We start from the raw sequence: 13,178 nt of genomic DNA on the forward strand, positions 1-13,178 counted from the left end.
TGTTGCTTGGGAGTGCTCCTTTTTCTTTTGAAGAGATGACCGTTGCAAATTATTGCATTTGAGTCTCAAGGCTCTTTATGGATGACTGTGTCTGCTTCATGAACTGCAACATCATGGATTCCAAATCAGGTTTGCCTTTTTGTTGAGGAGTTGGTTGTCTCTGATATTGTGGATTAGATGTGCTGCCTTGTTACGGCTGATAGGTTGTTCGTTGGTTATCATGCTTGTATGGTGGTTGAGTAGCTGGTTGCCTTTGATTATCCTGCCATGAAAAGTTGGGATGATTTCTCCAACCAAAATTATACGTGTTCGAATAGGGATTAAGTGGTATTGTCAAGCGATGAAATCGCATTGTTCTTGCATGGATGCTCGTGGTTTGATTCCCGGACAATCGATTGGTCTGTGAGGACCGCTACAAAAATCACAACCATCAGGTGATAATATCTCAATAGGGACAGGTGGTTGCATGTTAACTGTAGAGACATTCATTTTTTCCATTATTTTAACCAGTTGTTCCATCTGCGAGGAAAGTTTCGTCATAGCCTCACTATTTGCATTGTTTGTGACCCTCTTCCCATCACTTCGTACTGAGTGCCAGTTATAACTTGTGTTGACAACTCTTTCAATTAGCTCGTATAATGCTTGAGGTTCAAGTTCCTCTGGATTTTCATTGGCAACTAATTCAATTTGGATCTTGTACGCGTTGGTTACTCCATTGTAGAAGTTTTGAACTTGCATCCACATGGGTAGCCATAATTTGGTACTCTTCTCAACAATTCCTTGTATCTCTCCCATGCTTCGGATAATGATTCATCTTCCTCTTGGAAGAAATGAGAGACCTCATTCCTTAGCTTGATTGCTTGTCTTGGGGGAAAATATTTCATCAGGAACAGTGTAGCCATTTCCTCCCAGTTTGTGATCAAGCTTGGTTGTAAATTCTTCAACCAATTCTTCGCCTTGTCCTTCAAGGAAAACGGAAACAGCTTGAGTCTGATCACTTCATCACTTTCATTTCTATGGGTGCGAAATGTGTTGCACATTGTGATGAAGTCCTGAATGTGGACATTTGGATCTTCATTTGGGTACCCACCAAATTGCACAGCTGTTTGCAGCATTTGGATCATTGAAGCTTTCACTTCAAATAGGCGGTTTCCTTCATTTGGTAGCACAATACATGACGAATAGTCTTTCCTTGAGGAATTTACTATTTTCTCTAAAATTCGTTTCAACTCCCTGTTGGATAACTCGACCTGCCCACTTGTTTGGGGGTGATATGGGGTAGCTACACGATGAGTGACCCCATATTTCTTCAGGAGTTTCTCAAACAGGGTGTTGCAAAAATGAGTACATTGGTCGCTTATGATTGCCCTAGGTACTCCGAATCTGGCGAACAATTGTTTTAAGAATTTAATGATGACTTTTGCATCATTTGATGGGTATGCACTTGCTTCAACCCATTTGCTCTCATAATCAACAACAACAATGATATATTGATTACCAAAAGAAGTTGGAAATGGCCCCATAAAATCTATGCCCCAAACGTCAAAAATTTCGCAAACAACTATGTTGTTTAAGGGCATAGCATTTTGTGCCGAAATGTTACATGTGCGCTATGTTGAAACACATTTCCACATGATTTTGATTTGACAAAATTATTTAAGTAATTGATAAAAAATATTCTAACACATTAAATTTAAATGCTTTGATTTATTCATACTAATGTGTTTGTTCAATGTTGAGTTTATTGTTTATAAGACACTATGATAAAGAAAGCCTAAAGGCCCACAAGTGGAAATCAAGCCCAAGTCAACTGATCAAGACCACACGGCCCAAGATTTCAAAACGCGGTCGTTTTGTACAAAGCACAAGCTCAGCTTGAAGAAGGATCGAGAAGCCTTCTCTCAAACGCTTAGAGATGAAGCTGCTGAGTGGAACGACAAGAAGTACAAGTCAGCGGCAGACAAGAACCAACTTCTAGACAAAGTATTTCTACTTTGGGTAAAGTTCAGAAGGCGCAGGAAGCTGTCTGGAAGACTTTTCCAAATATGTCGAAACATTCTGTTTATCGGACGAAAAGCTGCCGAAAGCTGCAGTGGACAGAAGATGCAAGAATCTCATTGGCCAACGACACTGAGCACGTCCAGAGTGACAACGACAGGAAGCCGTTTGCCTCCAACGGTTATTTCGAAATTCGAAATTACCGGTGCTTGAAGTGTCACTATATAAAGGCCTCTCATTTGCTTCAATCGATGCAGATCTTCAATTAGTCGAAACGCTGACCAAATTCATACTCGAAGTTCTGTGAGAAAAGCAAAGCAAAAATCTTACACCAATTTCCAATTATTGTGTAAAAGTCTAGAGTGATTTCAATCATCTAAAGTGTCTTAGCAATTGTTGTTTAGGACAAACACTTTATCATTTCTAGAATAATAGAAAGGAGAGGCTGAGTACTCGGTTATAATACTCAGCGGTAGTTATAGGAGTGAGTAGAGGTATAGAGGAAGGTACTCTTGTATACTCGGCTTCTATTGTAAAAGGTTTCGTGCTCTACCTTTAAAGAGCTTAGTAGAGAATTCAAAAAGCTCGGAACGAGTTCCGGGGACTGGACATAGGCGGAGAGGCCGAACCAGGATATGTTTGCTGAGTAACATATTTCTAACCCTTAAACTCCTTTATATATTGCTTGCTATAAAACTGACTAAGTAACGAACTCATGCTTAGTTGAGTGCACTAAGAAGCTGAGTTCAGGAATAGACTCTAAGTGTTATCTCCTGACTCAAGGAAAGAAACAGACTTAGTCACAAGTTGACTAAGCTTGTGTCTTAGAATTACTTAGCGCCGCTGTGTAAACCTTTTCTTAAGAAAAGAAGTCAGTCTTAACGGACAAAATTTTAAATAGTTCTTATCCCCCCCCCCCTTGGAACTAACCTTGTCACGTTATAAGGGACCAACAAGTGGTATCAGAGCTTAAAAGCTCACTGAGCAAGATATAACTATCTTGAGCTGATCCCCACAATGGCTGAGAACAGCACTCGTTTCCTCCTAGGAAATCAGACAACTCAGATTCTACCTGAGGGACTGTCCATTACTTGGCCTCCTCTGTTCTTCGGGTCTAACTATACCTTTTGGAAGAACAGAATGAAAAATTTCATTCAGGCAACAAATATGAGTGCATGGCTTTTTATAGTCCAAGGCCCATTTGTTCCTGTTGAAACTATTGACGGCCAAACGGTTGTTAAAGCTGAGACTAAATGGACAGAAGATGATCTCAAGAAGCTACAAAATCATGCTTCGGCTATAAACATGCTTCACTGTGCGTTAGATGCTGTAGAGTACAACAAAATTTCAGGTTGTGAGTCAGCGCAGGAGATCTTGAAGAAGCTGGAGGTCACCTACGAAGGAACCAACAAAGTTAAGGAGTCCAAGGTGAACCAGCACATGAGGTTGTACGAGCTATTTGAAATGAATGATGATGAAGGAATCTCTGACATGAACTCAAGATTCACAAACATAATCAATGAGCTCAAGAGACTTGGCAAGATCTTTACTGAGGAAGAACAAGTCAAGAAGATACTGAGGAGTCTTCCTAAAAGCTGGCAAGCCAAGAAAACTGCTGTTGAGGAAGCTCAAGACATAACCACCTACAAGTATGATGAACTCATTGGCTCGCTGCTGACCCATGAGATCTCAATGAAGAACTTCGAGGTGAAGGAGAAGCTGAAGACAAGAAGCAAAAGTCTCTTATCATGAAAGCTGACTTCACTGATGGGAGCTCAACAGACGATGAAGAAATGGCAATGTTCACTAGAAAGATGAAAAGGTTGTTCAGAAAAAATGATAAATATTCCAAGAAGCCTTACAAGAAGTTTGATAAGTACAAAGCTAAGTCAAGCGACAACAAGTACAAGAAGGACAACTCAAAGCCCATTACATGCTTTGAATGTCATCAAACTGGCCATATCAAATCAAGTTGTCCTACCTTGAGGAAGGAAAGGAAGAACGACAAGAAGGCAATGGTGGCAACCTGGAGTGATAGTGATGAGTCATCATCATCAGAAGCTGATGCCACTGAGTCAGCAAAGATCTGCTTCATGGCAGATGAGCTTGCTGAGCCTTGTGTTTCTGAGCATGTTGACCCCTCCATTGCATCTGACGATGAGGTACACTCAACTGAGGTAATATCACTACCCTTGCTCAGAAATGAAATGATTAATGCCCTGAGTGACCTCTACACACTTGTTAAAAAGTGTAACAAGAAGGTTAGAGCACTCAGCAGGCGATGTGACGAGATTGAAGAGGTCAAACTGAGTGACCTTCGATATCTTCTCCAAGACAACTCAACTTTGCATAGTAACGTAGAAATTATGCAAAAGTTTGTCTCTGAGGTCTAATCAGATTCTAAGAAACTGAAAAAGGACGTCACATCTATTCAGAACCAACTTAAGGTTCCGAATAAAAGAAATATTCCTCTGAACACTCAGTACCGAAGTACTAGTCAGCAGAGATGGAATCCTCAGCGGAATGTCCAGTGTGACTTCTGTGGGAAGAAAGGACACACCATAAAGGTGTGCTGACATGCTCAGCACTGGGGTGCTGACCAGTCAGTGAGATATCCTAAACGGAAGGTCAGCTGTGACTTCTGTAGGAAAATTGGACACACTGTCCAAGTGTGTCGTCATAAGATTAAATATGATGCTTTACCTGCTGAGCCTAACAAACAAGGACCCAAAAAGACTTGGGTACCTAAAAATAACTAGCTATATTGCAGGTAAGCCTGAGGTGTGCTGAGAAGTCAAATATGTGGTACATTGACAGCGCATGCTCGAGGCATATGACTGGTGATGAAACTCAATTCATCACATTTGTGTGTAAACGAGGTGGAAGCGTAAGTTTCGGAGACAACAAAAAGGGTAAGATAGTAGGGTCAGGAACCGTTGGTGGTAATCCTACTATTGAGTCAGTCTCTCTAGTCAGCGGACTCAAATATAACTTACTCAGCGTAGCTCAGCTATGTGATAATGGGAGAAAAGTTATATTTGATGACACTGGATGTAAAATATTCGAGGGTAAAACAAATGAGTTGATTTTAACTGCCCCTCGTATTGATAATGTCTTTATGCTGAACTTAGAAAAGAAATTTTCAAAAACTGTATGCTTAGTGTCAAAGGAAGAAAATTCCTGGCTATGGCACATGAGACTTGGTATTTGTTATCTTGCATTTTCATATAGTTTTTAATATATTTTAATTATAGTAATCATACATTTTAAGATAGTTTTTAATATTTTATAATTGTTTTATGTTTAGTTTTGTGTTTTAAGAAATAATGCTTGTTCCGTATGCTTTTAGGTATTATTTGAGGCAAAAATGCAATTATGCAATCATTACTGAAGTAAATAAAGTTGCCCCGTCCGAACTCCCTCCAGTCGCGACATCGTAGCAGTTCAAGAATGAAGAATCCATGACTTTTTAAATAAGTCTTTATTGTCATAAATTCCTCAATAACCATCCAAGGAATGTTATGACTATTTGAAGAGTCTTTTGAATGCTCAAGAAGGAGTTACACTACTCAATGCTCTCTTTAATTCTATTAAAGTTAAAAAGTTGCAAAGAAGAATTCAACTCTCCATTAATCTTCTTTTTAATTACATTAAAGTTAAGAAGTTAAAGCAAAGAATTCAATCCTCCATTAATCTTCTCTTTAATGGCATTAAAGTTGGAACTTTAAAGGAATGCATGAAGGCATGTGCAATTATAAATACCTACATTTGGAAGCATGAAAGCAGACCTGGAACAAACATGGAACAGGCCTCACCATCTCTTCTTAGCTCTCTTTTAGATTTTTTATAGTTTTCTTTTTGTTCTTTTCCTTTCTTCCTTTGTAACCGATTCTAGTTTTTATTTCAAAGTTTATTTTCACTTCATCTTTTCTTCCCTTTACTTTAATTATGTTTTCTATTAAATTTCTTGTTTTCTTTCCATCTACCATGAACTAACTCCTCCATAGCTAGAGCTATGGCGGATCCTAATCGAATTATATGATTTACTTGCAATCTGATTTCAAGTTCATAATTTATTAATTAGAGAATTAAACTATGGAGCTTAATTTCCTAGTTAGATATTTGGACAATATTTAGCTAAATTACAATTAATGATTTTGGTTGACCGACACTAAGATAATTAATGGAACTACATAGTTTAGACCTGTGTCTATGCGGTGTGGTTTTCGGGGTTTAGTTTCACGACATAACTTTGAGGTTATTTCAGAGAACTTAATGCTTTCATTATACCTTTATTCTTGACTTGACCAAAGCTAGGATAATTGTATGTGAAATAGGATTAATCTTGACTGGACCAAAGCTTGGTTAATTACTTTAGGAAATAATCACCGTCTCTAGATTAAAACTAAGAACTTGGATAGGATTGTTGAGTTGATTATATATATTAGGTTAGGTGAAGTTTTGCTCTAGTGATTCACATCATATCTAAACTCATTCTATTTCCTTACTTGTTTACTTTATTTAGTTGTTTTAAATTCATTAATTTCGTATCACAACCAATTCAAGTTTCGATTGCTTAGATAATAGAAATTCACAAAAATCAATAGCTATAAACACAACCCTCGTGGGAACGATACTCTACTTATTCTTTATTACTTGATCACGATGGGGTGCACTTGCCCTTAGTTTTGCACGATACACATTTCGTCCATCAGTCATGTAAGCATGGACCTCCTGGCCAAATTAGCAAGAAAGCAATTAGTTGAGGGACTGCCAGAACTTAAGTTCGAAAAGGATCAATTATGCAACGCTTGTCAAGCTGGAAAACAAACCAAACAATCTTTTCATAGTAAAAACATTGTCTCAACTAAGCGTCCATTAGAGTTGCTACACTTGGATCTCTTCGGTCCAGTCCAGCCGCTGAGCTTGGGTGGTAGAAGATTCTCCTTGGTCATTGTAGATGACTTTTTTCGGTACACTTGGATCATCTTGTTGAGTAGCAAGGATGAAACCTTTGAGACGTTTTCAACTTTAGTAAGAAAACTTGAAAATGATAAAGACCTTAAGTTAGCTCACATCTGAAGTGATAATGGTGGAGAATTCAAGAACCAACAGTTTGTTGAATTCTGTGAAGCCAACGGCATTGACCATAATTTTTCTGCTCATAGAACGCCTCAACAAAATGGGGTTGTTGAAAGGAAAAACAAAACCTTGGTTGAAATAGGCAGGACAATGCTGAGTGAGCATAGGCTTCCAAAGTACTTTTGGGGAGAAGCTGTCAACACAGCGTGCTACATACTTAATAGGGCTCTAGTTAGACCCATATTAAAGAAGACTCCCTACGAACTTTGGAAAGGACGAAAGCCCAACATTGGATACTTTCGTGCCTTTGGTTGTAAATGTTTTATTCTAAATACCAAAGACAACCTTGCTAAGTTTGATTCTAAAGCTGATGAAGCTATCTTTTAAGGCTACTCAACAAACAGCAAAGCATATAGAGTTTTCAATAAACGAACTTAGGTCCTAGAAGAGTCAGTACACGTTGAGTTCGATGAAACTAACCCTGCAGGAAAAGATAAGCAGCTGACTGAGGATGATCCATACTCAGCACCCGCTGACCAAGAAACAGCCGCTGAGTCACTACCTCAAGGGCTGACCAAAGGTAAAAGGGAAACCCAAATTGTTTTCACTGACCAATCTACACCTGCAGAGATTGTTGAAACACAACCAGCTCAAGACATCACTCTTCCAAAAGAGATCAGAATACCAAGAGGACACTCAGAAAGTGCCATTCTTGATGCTGCTGAAAACACCCTGATGACGAGAAATCAACTCAGGAGATACCTCAGCAACGTAGCATTCGTCTCAGTTCAGGAACCAAAGAACTTCGCTGAAGCTGAGTTCGATGAGTTCTGGATGAATGCAATGCAAGAAGAACTTGATCAGTTCAGAAGAAATGAAGTATGGGACTTAGTGCCAAAACCAAGAAGCCAGAAGACCATAGGAACAAGATGGGTCTTCCGCAACAAGCTGGATGAACAAGGGAACGTGGTTAGGAACAAAGCAAGACTTGTAGCTCAGGGCTACAGTCAGCAAGAAGGTATTGACTATGGTGAGACCTTCGCCCCAGTGTCAAGGCTAGAGGCTATAAGAATTTTATGTGCATATGCAAGTTATATGAACTTTAAATTGTTTCAAATGGATGTTAAGAGTGCATTTCTTAATGGAGTTATAAACGAGGAAGTCTATGTTAATCAGCCTCCAGGGTTTGAGGATCCTAAGTTCCCAAACCACGTTTATAAGCTCAAAAAGGCTCTGTATGGTCTCAAGCAAGCACCGCGTGCTTGGTATGAGAGGCTGACCAGTTTCCTGCTGACTAGAAATTATGTCAGAGGTAAAGCTGATACAACCTTATTCATTAAGAGGAAGGGTAAAGATACCCTACTGGCTCAGATATATGTTGATGACATTATTTTTGGTGCCACTAACGAGTCAATGTGCAAGGATTTTAGTAAGCAGATGCAGACTGAGTTTGAAATGTCAATGATGGGAGAACTCAACTTCTTCCTTGGACTTCAAATCAAACAAGGGAAAAATGGCATCTTCATCAGTCAAACTAAGTATGCTAAGGAGATATTGAAGAAGTATGAACTTGAGAATTACAAGTCAATATCTATCCCTATGGGCACTGACACTGTCCTCTGCGCTGACGAAAATGGTAAGTCAGTAGACAGCAGATTGTACCGAGGTATGATTGGTTCTCTACACTACTTAACTGCAAGTAGGCCGGACATTCAGTTCTCAGTATGTTATTGTGCTAGATATCAATCTAACCCTAAGGAATCTCATTACATAGCTGTAAAAAGAATCCTTAGATATTTGCAAGGCTTAGTGAATGCAGGTTTGTGGTATCCCAATACTCATGATTTCAGACTCATTGGATACACTGACGCTGACTACGGACGAGACAAGCTTGAACGAAAAAGCACCTCAGGAGGTTGCCACTTCCTTGGAAGTTGTCTTGTGTCCTGGTTCAACAAGAAGTAGGCGTCAGTAGCCCTGTCAACCACTGAAGCTGAGTACATTGCTGCTGGAAGCTGTGTTGCTCAAGTCCTATGGATTAAGCAACAACTTGAAGATTATGGCGTTCAGACTAAAACAATTGAAGTCAAATGTGACAACAAGAGTGCCATTGACCTATCAAAGAACCCAATCCAGCACGGTAGGATGAAGCATGTCAGCATAAGACATCACTTCATCAGAGATCATGTACTCAAGGGAGAGATCAAGCTGACCTATGTCCCAATGGATGAGCAGCTTGCTGATATCTTCACAAAGCCACTGGCTCGTGAGCAATTCAACATACTTAGAGAAGCCATTGGTATGTTTAATCCTCTTCAATAAATTCCAAGTATAGTATGTATGCATGCTGAGTGAATTACCATGTTGAATGATTTATGCTAAATCAATAACTATCACATGCTGAGTAGATATACATGCTGAGTGTTTATCTTAAGCTAAGCTACTAAGCATAAGAATTATTCCTTTGCGTAACACTGACTACTCAGAACTTTAAACGTTTGAAATCCTTAATACTGAGTAAAGATCCGTTGCAAAATTTAATGCATAACACGCGAATTAAATAGCCACCTAGGATGACGTAAGCGCGATAATTAGAAAACACATGCGCCGAATGTGTCATAAATGTCAGAATCTTTGTCGATTGAGTATCTCGAGGTCAAACGGCCACCTCAACGCTTCAGATCAATTCGACGCCTCTATAAATAGTGGACGATTTCCCACTTTTACCTCTTTACGCTTAGAAATCTCTGGTATTCAAATACTCTTCTCTAAAAACTCCGAAAATTCTCAAACTTCTCTAAAGAATCATGACAAAAGATTCTCAGAATGTCTCCGGTGCCGGTTACACTGATAATCGCTCCGATGAACACCCCCAATCTCCTGCTCAGCAGGAACATAGAGAGACTCCCACCAAGTCTCAAGAAACGAGTCAGTGTGACGACTCAAAGGTCACTACACCGAGGAAGCAAACCAAGGTTGACCAAGCCACCTCTTCGAAAGGAAAACAACAGAAGGATAAGGCAAAGAAGCCCGTGGAACGCACCTACTCTCTAGTTTACGAGAGTGTGAGGGGGTATAAGGTTGACCACTCTCGATGGTTTTCAAAGGGCTTTGTGGAAGCTGAGCAACCTTTCTGTGAGTGGATCAAAAAGAACGGCTGGACCGAGCTGTTCTCAGTTCGCGACGCTACTTATCCTGAGTTATTGAAGGAATTCTACGCTAACCTAAAAGCCGCGGATGATAATCGGGACTACATGGTCACCCAGGTTCGAGGGAAGGATATCTTCATCAACCCCGCTTATCTTGCCTCACTACTCAAGCTGAAAAATGAAGGAGCAATACTTCGTAAATCAGGTGACCAAGATAAAATCAACTACTCCGTTGAGTTCTGTAAACCTCCTGGTCATGTAGGGGAAATTTCGAGTACCTCCATGGGTCAGCATCAGAAGATGGCCTATTACATACTGACCAATTTCATCTTCCCCAAGATCAACTGCACCAACTCAGCGACCAACTTTGAGCAGTGCTTCATCTGGCACATGCTGACCTATACGCCGATAAACATGTCGGTCTTCATAATCGGTGGGTTTCAAAGAAGTACTGGATGATGGAAAATAGGCTAACGTAGAGCAGCGGAAATATAAAATTTTTAACCTATTTCCATTAACCCAAGATCCGTTAATCGTTATTTCATATAAAGAGGGATAAAAGAAATACCTTTCAGAAGTTCTATCTACCGTTGCAAACGAAGTGCCCACAACTCTTACTTCGAGTTCCCGAGCACAAAAACAAGACAATGGAAGATCAAGTTAGAATCAACCGTTTATAACAACCAAAGTAGATTGTCTCTAATTAATCAACACAAGATCAAGGATAAAGAGAAAGAGATGAAAATCAATTGAACGGAAGGAAGCGGTAGATAATCTCGTCATCGAACAGGGGGTCGAAATTCTCTCTCTTGGTTTGCTTGGGGGTGTTTCGAAAATCACACTAGGGGGGTATTTATAATCTCTTGTATCCAATCCCTAGTTAGATAGAATTAGGTTACTGAATAAGAATTTAATTCGGAATAGAATTCTTAATTATTATCTATTAATATATCTAAATATAAAGATAATAATAATAACCTTATTGGATAATAATAGGAGTAATTTTAATCTCATTAAAACTCCTAATTTAATTATCCTTTTTATTAATTTAATTCATAATCCTAATCTAATTAGGATTGATAAAATCAAATTAATTATTTATGTATTAATACATAAATTTCCCCCCCCCCCCCCCCTTTAGTTACTCGGCCCTATTGGGCTCAGTTGGGCTTCCATCAATTAATTAACATATGTTTCTCTTTTGGGTTCCAAGTCTTATGTGTGACCCATTAGGTTCTTATTGCTTCTAACCGTATGCAACTATTAAATTAATTTTCAAAGAATTATATTTAATCTTTGCATAACGGAATGATGTACGCAAGATGTGATTGGCAAGTCCGTAATCATTCCCCCAGAGCTATAAGAAGACAGGTTGATTCTGTCGTTTGACCTTTCCATATTAGTTACAGTATAATTCGATCCTTTATCAACTACATCCTTGAACTGAATCTTATGACTATGGATAATTTCAAGTCACATATAGCGAGACGTTTGTTTTACTTGTACAGGCCGAGTCAACTCCAATTAGATAGGTTAAGAGAAATCTGCATTTCAATCTTAAGCTATCACCTTGCAAGGATTTAGAGTCAAGTCTTCCACAAGCGATCCATGGACATATCTCCCATTTATCGGGAGTGATAAATGCTCAATCCAATGTATAACTATCCTGCAATTACTTCCTGTGATACCCAACGTCTGCTGTTCACACCCCAGAGTCATCTCTATTAAGGATCGTGATACAACAGGATCAAAGCGTCACATTCCGTAATCCAGAATTACTAATTAACATTCCTTTGAGTCTGAGGATTACTTATACCTATTAATACCAATGAGATGAACAGGTGACAAGGATGAATCTACCCATCCTGTTATCTCAAGTCGGGTCCCCAATCCTAATGAACTTCTTTTCATTGGATCCATGTAACTGTCCAGATATCTGTATATATGAAGCTTGTGAGATCAGCTTTCTGTCGGGACAGAAGACATTGTTACATGCAAGTCTCAACAATGATATGTCAATCCTGAACATATTACTTGACTTGGGGTGGTTTTAAGTTTATTAGTTTATTATAAAGTTTCGTCTCACTTCATGCTTGTATGAACACTTTATAATCACTTTAAACAAACTTACGGATTTCCTTTTATTAGACTTTATTTAGTTCTTAAAAGGGATTGCCTTTATATAGTTATGAAAACATATCTCATTAAAACAAACGATATAAAGAACACTTCATTTACATTAAGTTCGTATCCTAGAACAATTTTCTATAGGACACTAAACCCCAACACTGGAACCCTTAGGCTAGGCTCCATTATCACCAGAATCCTCAAGGATCACAGGGTGAGCTTGGTTGAGGAAATCCACACTTGGGGCACAGAGATCACTACAGCTGCACTGTTTGGTCTATTATACGATCAACCAATTATGCCCAAGAAAGGGAAAGCAGTCGCTGTCTAGGAAACTGAGGGGATGCAGACCCGTAAAGGAAAGAAGGAAAGAAAGAGGAAAGTTGTTCAAAGCCCCTCTAGAGACGATGTTTCTCCACCTAAAAAGCTTAAGTTCGTGTCCAGAGGAACTAAGCCTCAAATTCAACAAGGTCAGGTTGGACCTAAGTCAACGAAAAACCTCAAAAGGCAAACTGAGCCTGAGGTAGAAGAGAAAGAGGACGCTGATGAGCAACCACTGAGGAAGAAGAAGAAAATCTCTTCTCGGTTAAGTCCCATCAATGCACCTCCCACTGACTTTGTTATTCCTGCTGACTCACACTATGCACGAAGTCTTGGCGTTGACGTTGAGCAACCACATGATGAACAAGATGAAGAAGAACTGGGTGGTTAGTTCAATAATGAGGAAACAGTGGATGATGAGCAACATGAGCCATCAGATGTTGACCAACATGGCACAACCTATACTGAGCAGGTTGAAGAAGAAGAAGCTGAGCCAACAGC

General features: G+C 39.3%; 1 non-coding gene across 1 annotated transcript; it reads left to right on the top strand.

The window, feature by feature from the left end:
• Nucleotides 1–747: 747 nt before the first annotated feature.
• Nucleotides 748–854, top strand: LOC136210162 (small nucleolar RNA R71). The gene has a single exon (XR_010677870.1). It is a non-coding gene; the product is annotated as a small nucleolar RNA R71 (small nucleolar RNA).
• Nucleotides 855–13,178: the final 12,324 nt, after the last annotated feature.

Source organism: Euphorbia lathyris, chromosome 10 (assembly GCF_963576675.1).
Source record: "Euphorbia lathyris chromosome 10, ddEupLath1.1, whole genome shotgun sequence".
Lineage (NCBI taxonomy): Eukaryota > Viridiplantae > Streptophyta > Magnoliopsida > Malpighiales > Euphorbiaceae > Euphorbia > Euphorbia lathyris.